This window comes from Siniperca chuatsi, linkage group LG21 (assembly GCF_020085105.1).
Source record: "Siniperca chuatsi isolate FFG_IHB_CAS linkage group LG21, ASM2008510v1, whole genome shotgun sequence".
Lineage (NCBI taxonomy): Eukaryota > Metazoa > Chordata > Actinopteri > Centrarchiformes > Sinipercidae > Siniperca > Siniperca chuatsi.
Genome location: NC_058062.1, coordinates 10610538 through 10618838, shown reverse-complemented (window position 1 = coordinate 10618838; position 8301 = coordinate 10610538). Strand labels below are relative to the sequence as shown.

Genomic DNA, 8301 nt, shown 5'->3' with positions numbered 1-8301 from the left:
GCAGAGCCTTTATGTTAGGTTATTGAGACCTTGACATTTTTCCACCATACAACAACTGATGTGTTAAAATGTATATGGCTGGTGAAGGTATTTTGTGATGAACTCAGTGTACCTTTTGACTTGACTGATTTTAGATGGCCACCAGGTGGCGTATGTAGTCTGTATTCAAGGCTGTGTTTGACAGTTTAAATTTGCCTTGAAAAACGAGTGTGGTTGAAATGTTAAAAAATAAAATCTTAGAATGCGGCCATCCTCTGTTCATAATTTGTCACTGTCCAGGACCTAATTTTTGGTGTGCATCTATTCATTAATATCTTTTGAATGCTGTTTCAGGGGAATCTGTGGCCAGTCTAAGGTGTATTTATGCATGGTTTCAGCTTTTGCTGTGGCACTACTTTATCAGTAGGGGGTTGTATTTCCTTTTTTTTTTTAAATAAGCTAATAGGATTACATTCTTATTAAGTCAACATAGACACCATATGGGTTACATTTGAGTTTCATCAGTAGCCCATATGAGAATAGATTCAGAATAAACCCAGGGCTCATTTTACATGGGTTTAAAATACACATCAATTCTTCCACCCACCTAGATTACACCTACATTTATCAATAATGATGCGATCATCTTGTTTTTTATACTCTAGTGTAGGCCTACTCCACATTCAATGAGATAATCAGGAGTCTGGTTGGAAACATATAGATACTGATAGTCCTAATGGTGCATATTGTAACTATAGGCTGCTTTATTTATTGTGTTTTGATTTTAATTTAGATGTCAGTAAACATGAACCTCCTTGAGGATTTTTCCAAAACAACAAAAATGTGCATTTTTCGTTAGATGTTCTGTGCCTGGAAAAAATGTTAAAGACGACTAAAAGACTGTCAGAAAGCCACCTTCTGCATTCCGTGCATTTGTTAAAGCTGTTCTCTTTTGGAGGCTTCATTCCATGTTTTGCCTAAATTGCAAGGCAGCTGAGAAAGAGAACGATAGATGGATAGGAATGAGGAGGAGATGACATGCAGCAAAACTCTCAGACTGAATTGAAACCAATATATGGTACACACATCAGTCAGCTCCCTCAAGAGACCGTGACAACTGAAAGGAGAAATTTCAGACTGATACTGAATTACTTTCTTTTTTCAGATGCACTGGAAAACACACTGAGGAGCCTGTTGAAGTGTGTTTTCAAAAACAGTTAACCTACAAGGAAGATAATTTGCTCAGAGAAAAGCATTAATGGAGAAAATCTAAAAATGAAAGAGAGCATACATTTATTCTACCCTCAGGGACAATAAACACCACGAATATTACATAGAAAAGGAATAGTAAAATACATTTTTATATTGAAATGATAGTATATGTAGGCTACTGGCAACCTGAACATGAAAAGTGAAAATAAAAAATGGACACAAATGGAAAAGCTCAATTTAAAAGGTTAAATGCAAAATCTGAATCCAAATCACCAAAAATGCAAATGGAAGTGGAACATTTTAGAAAAGCATAAATGGAAATGCTCCAATTAAATGCTCAAATAGAAAGGCTTAAATTACATAATGCAATGGAAAAAAGAAAGCAAACTGAATTAATTTTCTTTGCTTCCCCCCTCAATTTTGCTTTTGTCATTGATTTTTAACTGTATGTAAATGAGGAGGTTTGGCCTAAAGTGGAGAGGGAAGTACCTTGGAAACATCCTGAACACCAGGGGGAGCTGTGAACATTAATCATCGGGGAGTAAAACATCCACATCCTGAGGTGTAAAAATGTTTACACCTCAGGATGTGGTAGAAAATATTTGAAAATGTTTTTGTTTTTCTACATTAAAGGTGGGGTATGCAATTCTAATCCAGTACACGTATGTTTGTCAAATTCAGCGAATATGTCCTCACGGTCTGCTAGCCGTCCATTCTGTGTGTGCTCTGTGTTTGTACACAGCCCTGCCTCTGTAAATGGGAAACAAACCAAGTGGCTCGGACCGAGCCACACAACACTATTCCAGCCATGAACTGTGTGTCAGGTAACGTTAAATGACTTGCCCACGGACATTCAGCTTACTTTCTAGTTTGCCAAGACATGCTGTTGCTGTGATGTTAGCTATAGTAGCAGGAGAGTTGTGAGTATCGCTGTCTGGAGCTGGTTTGCTGGCTCTGGGAAACCGTCTCGTCCTCTCTGGCTGTTTTGCAGCAGCAACTGTAGTGACAGTTTGCTAACCCACAACCTAGCTAACGTTAGTTACATTACTTGCTGTGTCGTTGTTCACTCTATATCAAGGTATTTGTCATGGTATTGGATTTCTCCATAATTGCATACCCCACCTTTAACTCACTTAAATATTAAATATTATGTCATTTCAAACCATATAGATCTTTTTCACAGCAGACATTTTGACTTGTCTTAGTAGGAAAAGCTCTGGTGTTACATTAGTGTTGGCTCTGTTCTGTTCAAGTGTCCCAGACAGTGTCCAGGACCCTGGAACTGAAGCAGCTAAATGGAATTCAACCATCATTAATTGTATTATTTACACCTGTGCTTTTCCTACTATGACATTTTAAAATGTCTTCTGCGGGAAAAAGGCCTGTTGTTACATCTATGTCAGCTTGCATAAAGGCCAAGATATCGTAGAGGAGAGAAAGAACAGAGACTGATCAGGAGGATGTGTAGGGATGTAACACGAGGAGGAAGTGTGGCATGTATCACAAATGGCTTATCATCCAATTACTTCAGTGAGCAAACTCTAATCCAGTCCTGCAAAGTTGTCCTGGAGAGCAAAACCCTGCTGTGTTACTGATGATGGTTTCAGGCTGCTTTGTAGTGTTGAGACAGTAACTTGGATCACTGCAGGAAGGCGGCACATGAAATCGAATCCAGTTACAAGTTTAACTGAGATAAAAAAATAACAGATAAAAATCAAACTGCATGTAAAACTAGATTCTATCTGTGCAGGTAATTTAGAGAAACATCCATAGGAGGCTATTTGGCATTTTACTCCAGTGAAATCAAAAAATGCAGAATATCAAGTTAGGCAACTCAGTTTTCAGACTCATCATCAGATTTGTGGGAATATCATAGACTGATAAAACCTCAAAATATGTATTATTATCTCTTATTGTCTGGACTAATGACAGCCAGCCACAGGACAGAAACCTGATTCAGAATATTAACTATCATTGGGTGTCATTACATGTCTCTGCATGTGTCAGATCCAGCAGCCCTGGAGAGTGTTTGCTCATGTCTTGCTTTTGCTCTGACTTGGAGTGGGTATCCAATTACTGTGTCTGTCAGCTGTCCCCCTCCCTCTGAGTCAGCACACACAGTGCAGTCCCAGACAGCCCATTCATACCACTGCTGCACTACTCATTTAAAATCATGGCATTCTCAAGAAACAAAACAGACACTTGGTTTTAAGAAACTTCCAGAAAACGTAAAGATAATTTATTAACAGTAGTACAAACTGTTGAATATTGTTACCTGAATAAGAGTGAAGACATGCAGAATGTGTTTGACCTCATGGTCCTTTGTTTGACCCTGAGACTGAAGGCAGCGTTTATTCTTAACAAGTATTTGTTTGAACTTTATGACCTGTGTTAGTTGAATCCTGGGATGCTGGCATACCACATTCACAAAACTACAGCAGCAGTGAAGCTGACTTACTATTTTTATATTAGTCACGTACACTTCTTCCCACAAACCAGCTGTGACCCTTTCTTGGCACAGAAAGATGGAGTAAGTACGTATCTGCACTTACTCCACTGGACAAGTTCAGCCACATGTTAATCCAAAATATCCAGCTCTTTCTGAGAGACAAATATGCAGATTTACATAAAAGACACTTGCACTGAGTTTGTCTATTGTGCATTTAATATGAACAGAGTCCGACCATCACTGGCTGTGTTGAGGGAAAAGAATGACAAGAGGTTGGTCAAACGTTTGAGGAGCCGACACACTGCCTTCTTCCTTTGGACTTCTCTAACAACATGAAGGAGAATCGCACTTCTCGTTGGTATTTTGCTGGAGTCTGCTCCAGCGCGGCTGCCTGTTTAACATGCCCGCTGAATTTAATTAAGGTAAAAATATAAAGCTAATTGATTTTTTTATTCAATTACCTTTTAGCTCAATTTTCCCTTTAAGAAATTAAGAAAATGATCCAGTTAGGCCTCATTGATCTGTCTGGGGTGTTTCTCACATGTGCCTCTGGATTGTATTGTGGAAAATGTTAATAAAATTATGTTCTTTGAAGGTTTATTATGCTCTCTTTTCTGTTGACACTGACTTCCAGAATAACTAGCTGTTTTATGGCAATGTTTCAGTTTACCCAATTTCCTAAATTACCTATTATGACAGTCAATAGGCTTGTTTGGATGCTTTGAAGTGCATAAAATGATGATAGAAACATCTTTAGCACAGGTCTATTGGTTCCATTTTGTATTTCCTGCAGCTATCATCCAGCTATTGAATTGATTTTCATTAATTCAGCACGCTGACTGAATGTTTGTGGTGATTTTTACATTACCACTCAGTCTGAATATCACCCTAAGTTAAGAGCCAATTGTGTTTGCTTGATGCACACTGACATCCGTTTAAGACAGGAAGATACTTTTTTTTATTAATATCTACTGTCACTTTACACATGTGCAGGTGGTTGTTGCTCACAGTAAAAGTGTGACTGACCCTCTTTACTGCTTCCATGTATTCATTTCCAGGTGCACTTACAGATGCAGCAGGAGGTGAGGGTGAGGATGATCGAAATGACTGTTAACGTGGTGAGGAGAGACAGTATTTAGCATGTTAGGGTCTGTATTTTATTTTTGTACTTAATGTGTTTTCTCTACTTAGATACTCGATACTTAGCTCTTTTGTACTTCACATTATTAATTTAATAGTCATTCACCAGGTCGAAGTCACAAACTGCACTTTCACTTTTATCATACAATGCAGTGCTACTATTGTACTGCTGTCGAGGTGCACAATACTCTGCGATGGAGGACTCAAATCTAATGTAAAAAAACTCCTTTTTCAGCACTGAAATAAATAAATCAACAAGGGTGCTGTTATCCTACTAAAAAAAGTAATTCCCTCTCTTTTAAACTTTCATGTAGGGCAAGTACCAAGTAGTGCTGCAATGTGAAATGCAGGATTGGTAACTGAAGAAGCTACAACCTTTTGTGCTCACCATTCAGGTTTGATAGACCAGTTTTCACTGAATTCAATAACAAGATAATCACTGTGAAGGTTACTCATCCTGACAATTAATTGGCTTTGAAATATTTCAGTCTCTCATCTGTGCAGAATGCAGAATGATGTCATGTTGCTGGTAGAGCTTAGGGGAAAATGAGTAAAAACTGAAAATGAGAATACATCCTGTACAGCTTGAATGTAGCAAAAACTGTCTATGGTCATCCTTAGTTGCATGCAAATCACCACACTGTGAGATTTTTTTTTTTTTATCTACCAGTTATGCTCATGCGCTACACAGACTATTACGTCTTTGGAAGGAGGGTAAGATTCATAAACGCTTTCTTACTTACAGCTGAAGTTTGTCTCCTTCATATGTTCCATAGGAAAAATGTTGACAAATGACTTGAAAAGGGCTCTTCAGTTGCAAAGAAGGATCAATTTATTACAATGTCCAAAAGGTGACAAAGTGTGAAAAATGTTTATTTCAGTTAACAAATGTTTTTTTGCCTGTGAGTAGGCATTTTTTTCATGTGTAACATGATTGTTCACGTGGTTACTCCTACCTGATAAATTCACGAGCAAATCTCTCACAATCTCCATTCTGCTGTTTCATTTGTAGAGGGTCTGAGGAAACTGTTCTCTGGCTCTACAGTGGCTTCTACTAGAGGTGCACTGGTCTCTGTCAGACAGGTAAAGACCTCTGTGCTACTGAATCACTGTACTATTTTGCAGTATGTGTGTGCATTTTGCCCCACGCGGCTGTCTTGTTACGACCAGTCCAAGCAGTTGATTCTAGCTACTGGTTACCTCACTCACTTCCTGGCCAGCATGTTTGCGGTGAGTGACTCATCTCTGTCACTGTGTAGATAATATTGCCACATTTTCCAAAATGAAAGACACCTTTTCTCCTTTTCTACACGGTGGATGTGCCACAATCCTGTGCCAACCACTCAAACAAGGCTAATGAACTCAAAACTGGAATATGGGGTGAGTTTGTGTGCAACACATGCTGTCGTGGGATTTCTCTCTACACTCTGATTTTATCTTTTGCTGGACAGCAGGTTTGGGGTAACAATCTCTCGTGGTCTCCCTCTCATCACTTTGACATGTATGTTTTATTCATGGACTGTGGGTAGAATTGCACAGCTTGACATGTCTTCGTATTTGTGTCTCTTTGTTGCAGGGTGTTTCACTGTCTAACAGAAACAGCAAAACTGAGTTTGAAGGAATTTTACACGGTGGATGTCGCTATAACACAAAGAAATTGTGTTTTACACTACACCTTCCTGTCAAAAACATGACTCTTCTTCTTCTCGTCTTTTCACTTACTGAAAAAATGATATGATTTGTGTCCGGGGTCTTGTACCTGCAGATGTCCGCCTCATCCCTCACACAGTCTTCACCTTCATGTACCTCGAACAACTGAGGCAGCATTTTGGTGCAGTAGTTGAGAGAAAGGAAGGAAGGAAATGATTCCTCACGGTTGCCATGGCTGGTCTTTACAATTTCAGTGGTTCTCTGTGTTGGACAGTGTCATCATTGATGGTATTCTTACATAACAGACTCCACTAGATACCACTAATAACAAGAACCAAGAAGAAGTCGCATTGCAATGCACCTCTAAAGATCCATTTTAATACAACATTATTTTTTCATCCATAACACAAAGTGAAAGTGACTCATGCATTATCACGCAAAGCACAGATAAGGCACTGCCATGAAAAGAAATGTGATGTATGTCTCAGGTTGTGTTAACTTCCAATGTTAAAACAGTTCACCATTGTGGCCCATTACATGTGATGAACAGTACAACTATAATCTGACATATGGTTTGTGAAAAGAAGGTTTAGTGGTGATAATCACCTTTTAATCCTGTTGAGTCTGGCACCAGACAATTACACTTTTAAGTAGGTCTTCTTTGCCCTCTGGGTGTTACACTGAAACACAATGTGTCTATGTTATATGTACTGGGTATTTGTTTGTAATAATGCAGAATTTCAGCATATTTGTACCAGACAGTTTTTGGTCAAGGTGATTTATTTTCATATTGTGAAAAGTGTTTACATTTTCTGGTGGGAGGCATAATTTTCACATTTTCATTAGTCAAGTTAAGAGTCAAGATAACTTTGTTTATCCCTGAGAGGATGTTTCAGTTTTACAAGACTGATTTAATTAATAAAACAATCTCTGCTTATCTGCTTGTGTGCCACTGCCTTGTTGATAATTTGTCTCTTTACTGAGCTTCTGTCAGTCTGAGCACATTTATGTAGCTGCCCTTCAGGTCTCCTCTCTCTTCAACAGGTATACTTAAACTGGCTGGTTCAGCGTGTACTAGAGTGAACAAAAGCTCACAATTAGGAACACTTTAATAAAATACGAATGTGCTTTCATGAGGACAGACAGGAGCTTTTTAAACCTTGCGGGGGCTTGTGAAACAATGTTCATCTGAAGATACAAATGTTTCACTCTAAAATTCTGAGAAGAAGAGTTGTGAGTCTTGGTTCAGCAGCAGTATGTGGGTTTGTGGCTTCTTATTATTTTATATTGTTCCATGTATTATTTTCCAAGTATTACCTTTTACAGTGATGTACAATCCATCATGTTCGGCTTTAAAAGACACCTGATATTTTTCCATGTCCCAGGGTTTACTTATTGTCTATATTGATGTCGGTATTTGAGCGATGATAGTTGTCTTTAGGGTCAAACCATGACAGCTCTACTTTTAATACTTTTTCCATGATTTAAAAGTAAAGAGAAAAGACAGGTTCACTTTCTTACTGTAGTCCAACCTGTTGAATGACAGATATCAACAAGAGATTAATGTGTACAGGGATGAATATATCCAAATTAGCTCTTTTGATGGGTAATATGACTTTGTTGGTTACAGTGTGGGACTCTCAAGTTGTTAATGGACAGGTTACATAACTCTGTTAAACCTGTGAAAAAAGTCATCTAATGGGGAGACAGTTATCATCTGTGGTTGTCATGGAGCACACTGAAAGGGCAGCATGATGACATAGGTTGGTAATGACACATAATGCACCATATAAGAACCGTATGTCTGCGTATGTCTCCTTCTCTTTCAGTGTGCGTCCTGCTTTACTTAGTAGTGAAGCCACAGACGCAGG

General features: G+C 38.5%; 1 long non-coding RNA gene across 2 annotated transcripts; it reads left to right on the top strand.

Moving 5' to 3' along the window:
• The first annotated feature begins 1952 nt into the window (after nt 1-1952).
• On the top strand, nt 1953-7783 carry LOC122868888. Of its 2 annotated transcripts, none has more exons than XR_006376201.1 (5): nt 1953-2015; nt 3868-4062; nt 4699-4788; nt 5793-5863; nt 6357-7783. It is a non-coding gene; the product is annotated as an uncharacterized LOC122868888 (long non-coding RNA). The 2 variants fall into 2 exon arrangements; XR_006376200.1 differs by having other exon boundaries at nt 5793-6160.
• Nucleotides 7784-8301: the final 518 nt, after the last annotated feature.